Source organism: Rhinolophus sinicus, chromosome 16 (genome assembly GCF_057876585.1).
Source record: "Rhinolophus sinicus isolate RSI-liver-muscle chromosome 16, RSI-T2T, whole genome shotgun sequence".
NCBI classification, from domain to species: Eukaryota; Metazoa; Chordata; class Mammalia; order Chiroptera; family Rhinolophidae; genus Rhinolophus; species Rhinolophus sinicus.
In genome coordinates, this window is record NC_142516.1 from 101,630,169 (window position 1) to 101,640,697 (window position 10,529).

The 10,529-nt window shown below is 37.4% G+C and overlaps 1 pseudogene; it reads right to left on the bottom strand.

Annotated features, from left to right (window-relative positions):
- Window positions 1-1,704: 1,704 nt before the first annotated feature.
- LOC109449804 (transforming protein RhoA pseudogene) lies at window positions 1,705-2,527 on the bottom strand (annotated as a pseudogene).
- Window positions 2,528-10,529: the final 8,002 nt, after the last annotated feature.

Genomic DNA, 10,529 nt, shown 5'->3' on the forward strand with positions numbered 1-10,529 from the left:
ATGAATTCTCTCCTACGCCTATATTTTCATTCCTTTTTCATTTCATTCAAGTCACAAGCAAAGCAACTTAAGGTACAGGCAAGAGAAACATTTACCTTTACATTGTTTCATGACAAAATTATATCTCTCAGGAAATGTATAATAGAGTGCAGAAATTGGATATGCTAAATGAGTTATTACTTGTGCTTAAGTACAAATGTAAGGTAAATTTTAAAGGAGGGAAAAAATGCTTTCACATTCATGTCCTTTTATGGCTCATCTTCCTCCAGAAGGGGGAAGTTTTGCCAATTCCAGACTCAGTCGGTCAGGCTCTGCAGTGGTCACAGCATGATGACTGCTCTGCCTTCCGTGCATCTTGTCCCGAAAGCAGATAGATATGTAACCAACAGTATAGAATATTGTCATAAACTTCAATCATTAATTAACTCTAATCCAGCTTCTGTCTAAAACTCATACGAGGCAACACACTGAAGCATGCGGCAATCCGTTTCTCTAGGGCATTATCTTTAAAGAGTGCTATATTCTTATGGAGTGCTGCTAAAATAAAAAGTCAGAGTCTCGAGTTCACCTTAATTCTACTGAATTCAAGTCTCTGGGAGTTGGGCCTGAGAATCTGTTCTTGTTTTTTTGCTTTGTTCTAGAAAACTTCCTTTATCTATTAGTAGTTGGAAAAATTAACTGTTACAGAAAAAGGTTTCGTCAGCTAGAGAGAAGAGAGAAACTGAGTGCCACCCACAAGAACTGCGGACTCCTCTGGGAGGGAACCTGGATACAGTGAGGAGAAAGCACTGTGAACTAGAGTCCAACCCTGTGGTCCAGGAGACCACAGGTTGTGTCATCTTCAAAAGTCTGAGTGCCTCAGGCATGAAACCAAATTCCTATTTACTTAGCCCAGCTCTGAGGATGGGCTACTGGGATATATGGAGCCGAAAACAGGTGCTATGCTGATTCTTTATGAGACAAACTGACAAAATGGGAATTTTAAAAATGAATTTTCCATGTGACTTTATTTTCAAATACACTTTCTTTTTTAAAAAAAACAATATACTTTCTGTGGGGATGACAAATATCAGAATTAAGAAATCCAGTTATACAAAAAAAATACTACATCTAGTCTGGGGTAGATATATTTATTTTGGGTAACCTACATTCAGTGGCACTAATTACACAGTAACTGGAAGGTCACTAATATAAAACTAGAGAACTGTAACTTTGCACAGCTGCATGGACTTGGGCGTTTTTTGCTGAGTGCATTTTGAAAACACTGGATGGCCACTCCAGAGCTATGCCAATGAATCTGTTACGGAGTCAAGTTCTGAAGTGGTGACTCACCAGAGGACCTTGCAGCTGGCAGATGATAGGCAAGACATGTTAGTTATGACGTAGTTACAGCCTAATTCACAAAAGTTACCGTTTCTCTTTCTAGAAAGAAGCAAGAAGAAATTCCTTGAATTGGTGCCTGGTGCATAAGGTGGACTGCAGCGGAGGGCTGTTAGAGCAGTGTTAGCAGGACCCAACGGGTCAGGTGGGTTGGACATCACTAATAATCATGGCTGGCTTCTATTAAATACTGGTAGCAAGATGACTTTTTGTTTGTAATCTTAAGTAAATGATAGATAAATGAAAAAGGCCAGTAATCATACACTAAGATTAATAAAAAGCACTTCAAAATTAACTGATGAGGGCTCTGCTTGCAGCAGGGTTTCACAAGATGAGTCATCCAGATTCTTTCACCCCACATCTGGCTTGCAGAGCAGCTCTCTTGGCCATTTCTAAAACCTCCCTCATTCCATCGTGGTTTTGGGTGAGTCCATGTACCCAAAAGTGCCAATCCAGTTTGCCACATCTCTACCTTCTTTATGGGCTCCTGCTTCACTTTGGCTAGCCCCCACCTTGTGTACTCATCATCCAGAAGACCCTTCTTGTTCCCAACCAGGAGATGGGCAGAAATGCTTGCCTTCCAGACTCCAGTTTTCTGGGATGTTTTCCAAACTATCAGCGCTGGCAATGGAAAAACACATCACTGTAACATCAGTGTTCAAGTAGAAAGAGGCGTCAAGTAACCATAATCTTCCTGCCCAGCTGTGTCCCATATAGCCAACTCTACCTGTTTTTCATCCACTTCAGTGTCTGCCACATAGTTCTCAAATACCGTGGGCACATGCACAACCTCTGGGAACTCCAGCACAACCACCAGTTTCTTCCGGATGGCAGCCCTTGCTTACAAATCTGCAGCAAGATCCACGGCCTGTGTGGCAGAAGTTGTACAAAGTGCCTTGAACTTAACACACTCTGGTGATGGCTCCGAGCTCGGCGTCTCTGTGCCAAGGACGCATGTCCATGAAGCAGCAAGCTCGGAGCCTGTGACAGGTGGCTGAGGAGGCAACAGGGACTAACTAGAGGATCACCGATGACCGCCAGCAGCCAGTGGGGGGGCGCGAGCGAGCTTGAGCATCTGGTCTTAAACAAGCTGTCCAGGTCATTTTGATGCACATTCAGGTACTCCAAGGTCTCTAGTGTTTTCTTTTTACAACTGTTAACATTTACAGAAAGAAATATATGTACATTATATTAATTCTATAGGAATGGCATCAACTGAGTAATAATTTATTATGCAGTTTTATTTTATAAACTCTATAGATTTTAGAAATGTCTCCAAATGTGTATTTCAAAAAATATATGCAAAGTAGTAGTCCAGCTCACTGTCCATTCAATTTTTCATTTCTCTTTTCATAAGCAACTTTATGACAAATTTTCCCCTTAGTTCCTTTTTTAGAAAACAGTTTGTCTCTCAAAAAAAGAAGTTAGTTATACTTACTGAGTTAACAGGAATGAGGAGACTCATTATGTAGGCAATTCTAATGTATGAATCATCAAAACATGGGTCAACCAGCACTTCAAGTATGGAGATATAAACAAAATAAGACAGGGCCTCTGATAACAATATACCATTAGCATATATAAGTCATAAAGGAATTAGAAAGTGTTTCTCTTAGGTTTGAAAATCAAAAAGGTCAAAACTAAATTGAAGCCTTTCAGTTCTGGCTCTGACATGTGAAGGGCTTGGAAGCCACCCTGGCAACAAGAAGAAGCTGAACAAACTGAAAATCACATATTTTTTTGGACCTATCTAAGAACTGAGGTTGGAGGACAAATTGCCCCTGCAAAATTCTAGAGAGACAGACATATCCAGAGAATCATACATGAGACCTACGGGATTGGAAGCTGTTGGAGCCACAAACTGGCAGGAACACTTAAACGGAATTTTTGATGAATCGTTGGAAACTGGGTATAGACTAGCTTGAGAGTGAGTAACTTGTGGAGGACTAACAAATAAGGAATAAGTCTTTAAGGAATCCTCAACAATTTTTTGGGCTTTGTCTCTTGGAATCCCACCAGGTTCTCAGGGTGAAGTTTTGAGAGAAATCTCTGCCTCTCTCTGGCAGAGGAAGAGGAAGTGTGGTCATTGTGACACACTCCCAGTGCCTTCTCAATAACAAACATCTACTCTCTAGGGGAGAACATGTTGCCAGAGCTTTATTCTAGCTGCGGAAAGGGAATTCTTCATGCTACAGCAGTCTCTAGACTTTCTGTATCACCTCAGCGAAAGAGGGATCTTATAGTGAACTAAAGTCAGGCTTCAAGAAAATAGGAACTCTGCAGCCAGGGGAGGAAGAAAGGGTAAGTAAAAGCTACACTACTGCAGAAACATTTGTAAAGGTCACAGAGTTTAGTGGGCCCTGGGAAACAGGCTCACTAAAATACTTAGATTTGATTGTAAGATTACAAACTGCCCCCCATTCCGTAAACCTTCCCGCCAAACTAGCATGGCTTCAGCATAACAACAGTCGTTACAGCTAAAAGAGCTGCATGGTATGGACTTTCTCAAAGGAGTAGTACTTAGAGAAGTTCAAAATCAGGAGAACACACAAAAAATAAGAGCTCCTAGAGGAATTTGAAGACTCTGACACCTACACCCACACCTACTTACAACAAACATTAAATACAGCCAACTCCTAGCCAGATTAACATAAATCCTCATACCAAAGATATAATTATCTCAGTTTCTACTACTCAATACAATATGTCCAGCATTAAACAAAAAACAAAAAGTCATGTCAAAAAGAAAAAAAGAAAAGAAAATGGCTGAGGAAACAAATCGGTTATCATATCCAGACTCAGATATTTCACAGATGTTGGAATTATCAAATAGGGGATTGAATTAACTATGATAAATATGTTATGAAATCAAGTGGAAAAAGTAGGCAACGTGAAAAAACAGGTTAAGTAAGCAGAGAAATGGAAGCTCTAAAAAAAAAAAGGAAATGCTAAAAATCAAAACATTGTAATAGGAATGAGGAATTCTTTTTATGATTTTAACAGTGGATTCACCACAGCTGAGGAAAGAATCACTGAGCTTGAAGATAGGTCAATGCAAATATAAATAAATAAAAATTAATGGAAAATGGAAAAATAAAAAACAGACCATACAAGATCTGTAGGATATTTTCAAAAGGTATAAATCATAGATGCAATTGAAATGCCAGAATACCAGGAGGAAAAGAAAGAGAGCACAGACCAGAAGAAATAGTTGAAGTAATAATGGACCAAGAACTTTCCAAAATTAATGACAGACACCAAACCACAGATTGAAGAAACTTGGAAAGCATCAAGCAGTTAAGCACTAATAAATAAATAACATACATATTGTATTCAAACTGCAGAAAACCAAAGAGAAGGTAAAATCTTGAAAGAAACCAGAGGGTATAAATACTTTAGCTATGGAAGAACAAAGACAGATAAAAATTATAGCCAACTTCTCATTAGAAACCATACCAGCAAGAAGAAAATGGATAAAATATTTAAAGCATTGAAAGAAGACCAATGACCTAGAATTTTATACCCAGTGAAATTAATCTTCAAAAGTGAAGGAGCCACCTGAAACTAATAAAAAAATAAAATAAAAATAAAAATAAAAAAAGTGAAGGAGCAATAAAGACTTTCTTAGAAAAGCAGAACCTGAAGGAATTCATTACCTGAAAACTAGCTCTGCAAGAAATGTTGAAAGAAGTTCTTTAGGAAGAAGGAAAACTTGGTCAGAAACTTGGACCTATATAATGAGAGGAAGCAGATTGTAAAAAGTAAAAAGGAAAAAAGAAATAACATCTTAACATCTTTTATTTGTATTATTCATCATTGATCGAAAAAGTTAACTGTTTGTGTAAAGTAATAATAATAATTAAAAACAAAACAAAACACAATGTCTCAGGTGATTATAGTGTATGGATAGGTGAAATGAATGACAGCAATGTCCCAAAGAGTGAGACGCAGGAATTGGGAACAACACTCTGTTATAAGGTACTATAAGAAATAAGATCTAAATTACATGCTTTCTTATAACATTCTTCCTCCACTACCTGCAGAATGAAGTTCGGCCTCATTAGTGTAATTGATCTCCATGTGGACCTTTTTGGCTTAAACCACATGCAGCTTATGCTTTCGCCATATGAAATAATTATAATTCTCTGAACATAATGAATAAATATCTTTATTCATGCTAATTAGTTTGCCTAGAGTACCCTCCATCTTGCCAGACTCCTTATCACAAATGACTTTTATATATTTTAAAAACTACTTATCCATAACAAAGTTCATATAATATTGCAGGCAACATTTTTCCTTCCTTAATCAGATGTGGAAGTGAAGGTTAATGATAACAAAATAAAGGAGGAATATTCCTAAAATGCCTTGAAAATTTCTTACTGAATGTTAGGAAAGTTTTCTCAATAAGAAAATGTAGAAAGAGAGGTAGATATTACGAGGGGAAGATTCTGAATTTTGGTAATTCTTGAAGAGCCTGCTAGATTTTCAAATGAAGAGGTCAAGCTCTTCGCAAATGCAGAACTGTTAAAATTTGGAAGTTAATTACATTGAGTTGACAATAGAAATGTGGTATAGTTAAGAACTATAGAGATAGAGATATAGAGAAAATGTACGATGTAAAAAGATAAAAGCGTAGATATTCTCTTTGAGTTAAAGAGAAAGAAAACAAAGAAGAGGCAGTCAAAAAGATTGTAATGAAACCCCAAAATCATCTTGTCACAGAAACTAATGAAGGATGTTTCCAAGAAGGTAAATTTGGTCAAAGGTATGAATATTGGACAGAGATTGAAGGTGAGGCTGAGAGGAAGCTATCGGCTTTGGCTTTCAGTAGGAATATGAGAAATAAATGCCCCCCCCCCCCCCCCGCCACCCTGAATCTGTTTCTTTGGTGCCTCACAGTTTCCACAATCTGTTGTAATTTTGATCTGTCACTTTGATTATAAGTAGCACTTACTCCATTTCAGACTGCAGCCCTAAAGGTAGGACCCCAGACCCAGTGGTTTATTCAGAAACAAGTACACAACCTGAGTTGAACCAATGGGATTGCCCCTGTACTATTACAGTAGCTATCAGGAAGGAGACCTTTTCACTCTGGGATTTGAAAGTTGCAAAGGCATAAATTGTGATTTATCAGGAGTCATCACAAAGAAAGATTTTCTGAGAGGGAACATATTTTGAACCTTAATGGACCCTTCAACTTTGCAGATTTTCTTTTAAGATGCATGTAACTTCTATCAATCATAACTGAAGTATTTATAGTTTCTAGGGTGAAGATAGTTTCTGTCACTTCTAACTAAAGAAATCATAGGTAAAATCGATCATTGTTGTGCTTAAGAGTTTCAACAGAAAGGCTAGAATGAAATTCACACACATGTTGAAGAATTAATGAGGGAAGAGAAAAATGAAAGCAGTAAGTATGTGGCATTCTTTAAAAACTTTGGACAATTAAGTGGAAGACATTGTATGGAGAAAGCCAGTGAAAATCATGTTTGGGAAGTTCTTTAAGAACAATTTTTTTTTTCTTAAAAATAGAAAAATTTTGAACAAAAGAAACCTGAGAACATTTGCAGGCTGGGAGCAGGGACTGGAAAAAATGAGGTTGAAGGTGCAAGAAAAATAGGGAGTTTGATACATTTACATTATATTGTCTCAAAATGCTTTTCGGAGGCAGCAACTTTTGACAGTATAACCCATTTCAGAGTGACAGTCACCTTTCTCATTTTGACTGATGGAAACAAATTCACAAGTAAATGTGAACAGAAAAGGAAACAGGCAATTCAGGAAGAGTGGAAAAGTGGGAGAGATGCATTGTAATGTAAAACTATGATAACTAGTACATCATTTAAAAAGCAGTGTTTTATTCTATATTTAATGTGTATGTTTTTAATCTATAACTAGTAGTAATTTTTAAGGCCAGACAGCTCATCTAATATTTCATGTTTTTAATTCCAAAACAATGCTAAAACAGGTGTTTAATACATAATCTTAACATTTATTTAGAGTTAATGATATGAAAGTGTAGAAACTATAAATATATACACTGCACTGTATCAGTATATATACTCTATCAAATACAATTATACTTAAAAATGAATAGTTAATTAAATTCCTACATTTATTATAATGACGAAAATATTAAAGCTTCTGGACATAAGCTTCTCCATCAAATATTTTCTATTCTCTTCAACTTTAACTCTTATAAAAGTCTTTTATTAGATCCGAATATATAGGAAGCTAGGTAGTGAGTTTGCTCAAGAGTTTCCTTGAGAGGAACCTAAAACAGAGAGTTTTGTTTTTGTTTTCGTTTTTGTTTTTGTTTCTGTGTGTGTGTGTGTGTGTGTGTGTGTGTGTGTGTGTGAATATCAGCACAGAAACTGAGCAAAATAGCTGTTCAAATACTATTGTATAAATGAAAGAATTAATAAAATGATTGAATATGAATGATTAAGTCATACAGTAATCTTTCTCTTCCCTTTTTCAGTTTTTTTGTTTTTGTTTTTTTCAAAAATTTCAACTTCTGGTCCTTTTCATGAACCATGTATGGTTTATCTGGAGTATACTAAAGCAAAACTGGACATTTCCCAACATTAAGCAATATTGCTAACTGTTACCATTTAAAAATTCAAACCAGCTTGCTCCTATTATATATATATATATATATATATATATATATATATATAATTATATATTATATATATATATAATTATATAATTATAATATATACACATATATATAACAGATATATATAATATATTATATATATATAACTATATGAACTAGAGCAAATATATATTATATATATATATATAACTATATGAATTAGAGCACTTAAACTGCTAGCTCTTAACCCACTTGGACTGGACAGGCACTGGAATGGAAGCACACTGGGATGGATACTGGGTCCAATAGCAGCAGAGTCCACAAATTTGCTCTGTTATAAATCCTATCTTTCACTGACTAGTCTCATCAATCCAATATTGATCTTTTTATAAAGCTTATAGGTAAGATTTACTTACTAAAAGGCAGTCCAAGTTTTTGGTGAACATAATTCTTCACTTCTCTGGGATAAATACCAAAGAATACAAATACTCAGTCATATGTTAATTGCATGTTTAGTATTTTTTAAAACTACCAAAGTGTTTTTCAGAGGAATGAAGAGTTATGTTCACCAAAAACTTGCACATACATGTTTATAGTAGCTTTATTCATAATAGCCAAAAACTGGTAACAACTCAAATATTCTTCAATAGGTGAATGGTCAAACAAACTATGGTATAGCCATGCCCTAACATATTACTCAGAATATAAAAGGAATGAATTATTAACACATGAAATAAGCTGGATAGATCTCCAAGGAACTATGCTGAGTGGAAAACAAAAATAAAAACAATCCCAAAAGATACACACATTCTTGAATTGGCAAAATTGTAGAGATATAGAACATATTAGCAAAAGCCAGAGATTAAAAAGGGGATGGGAGGGAGGGAAGTGGGAATGGCAATAAAAGGACAATACGAGGGATCTTTGTGATGTAAATGTTTTATATCTTGACTGAGGCAATGTCAGTATCTTTATTTTGATATTGTATATTGTTTGAGGGGAATTGGGTAAAGGGTATGTGGATTAAAATAAAAAGCACATATATATATATATATATATATATATATATATATATATATATATATATATATATGCTTTTATATATATATGCTTTTTATGGCAGTACAAAACATGCTTTTAGATAATTCATGGTTTGGAGAGATTTCAAATACATTTTTACATTTAAAAAACATGTAACTTCCACAGTAAAGATGGCAGAGTAGGTAAATATTGTGCTTGCCTCCTCTCCAAACCACATCAAAATTGCAACTAAACTACAGAACAACCATCATTGAGTGTCACCTGAAATCTAGCTGAACAGAAGTCCTATAATTAAGGATGTACAGAAGAAGCCACCATGAGACTAGTAGGAAGGGTGGAGACACAGAATGGGCTGGTCCAACACCCATGCTTGGCAGTTAAAAATGGGAAGGGATATCTTGCCTGCAGAAGTACCCTTTGGGGTACGAGGGGTCCCAGCCTAACACCAGCCTCCCCAGCTCAGAGTTCCAGTGCTGGGAAGAGAGGTCCCCATAATTTCTGGCTGTGAAAACCAGTGCAGATTGTGGCTGAGTGAGACAGAGGATGGCTTGAGTCCCAGGCATGACTTGCTGATGGACTCATTCGCTCTGAGTTCGAGTGCTGGGACCACAGCTTGAAAGGCGCCAGGGACTTACAGGGTGGAACTGAGTTGTCTGGCTTCAGGACAAGGGCTGGAGGGGCAGCTTTTTCCCCAGAGAGAAGTGCTGGTGGGAACCATTGTTCTTAGGTTGAGCCCTCCCCACACACAACATGCAGAAACAGGTGGCTGCAAATATGAGTCTCCATCAACCTGGCTAACACTGGTTATGCCTCCTGGTGGTTCCCTGAGACCCTCTCCCTACCCAATTTGCGGACTGACTCAAGCCACTTTCAGTGGCTTTTCCATACAAATGGCCTGTTTTGACGTATACTGTGGACATTCATAAAATCTCTCAAAAGTTCACAAACCCCAAAGAAGCAGAATCTACCCTCAGCATGCCCTGTACCATTTGCTTAGCAGCCCTGAGCCCAGCACTAATGTCAGCTGGCCTTGGTTTGCAGCTTGTCCTACCCCAGGAACCTCCAAGGCCAACGCAAATGGCACCACCTGCAGATCACTTTGTAGCTCATACTAAGTCACCCTAGGCCGGGTATAGGCAGGGGCTGAATTTAAACTTCAACACAGCCCCTCCTAGGGGCCCCAGAACCAACACACCTGGTGGCCAGCTTCAAACCACATCAGAGCACCACACAACCACCTCCACAAATGACACCTGAAAGTCACATTGGGCAGGCAACAGAGCCCTGCTAAAGCAAATCCTGTTCTCTAGGTTCAGCCTCTGCATAACAGCTCCTCCACTATAGTCATGTCCAGTCCTCGCAACAAATCAGCCCAAGGGTCAATCCCTCCTGTTGACCTGCAAACAGCAACCAAGGCTCAAATACAACAGGAGGGCACACACAACTCACACAAGGGATACACCTTCAGCATTCAGCTCAAATGACCAGGGAGACTTAGACACTG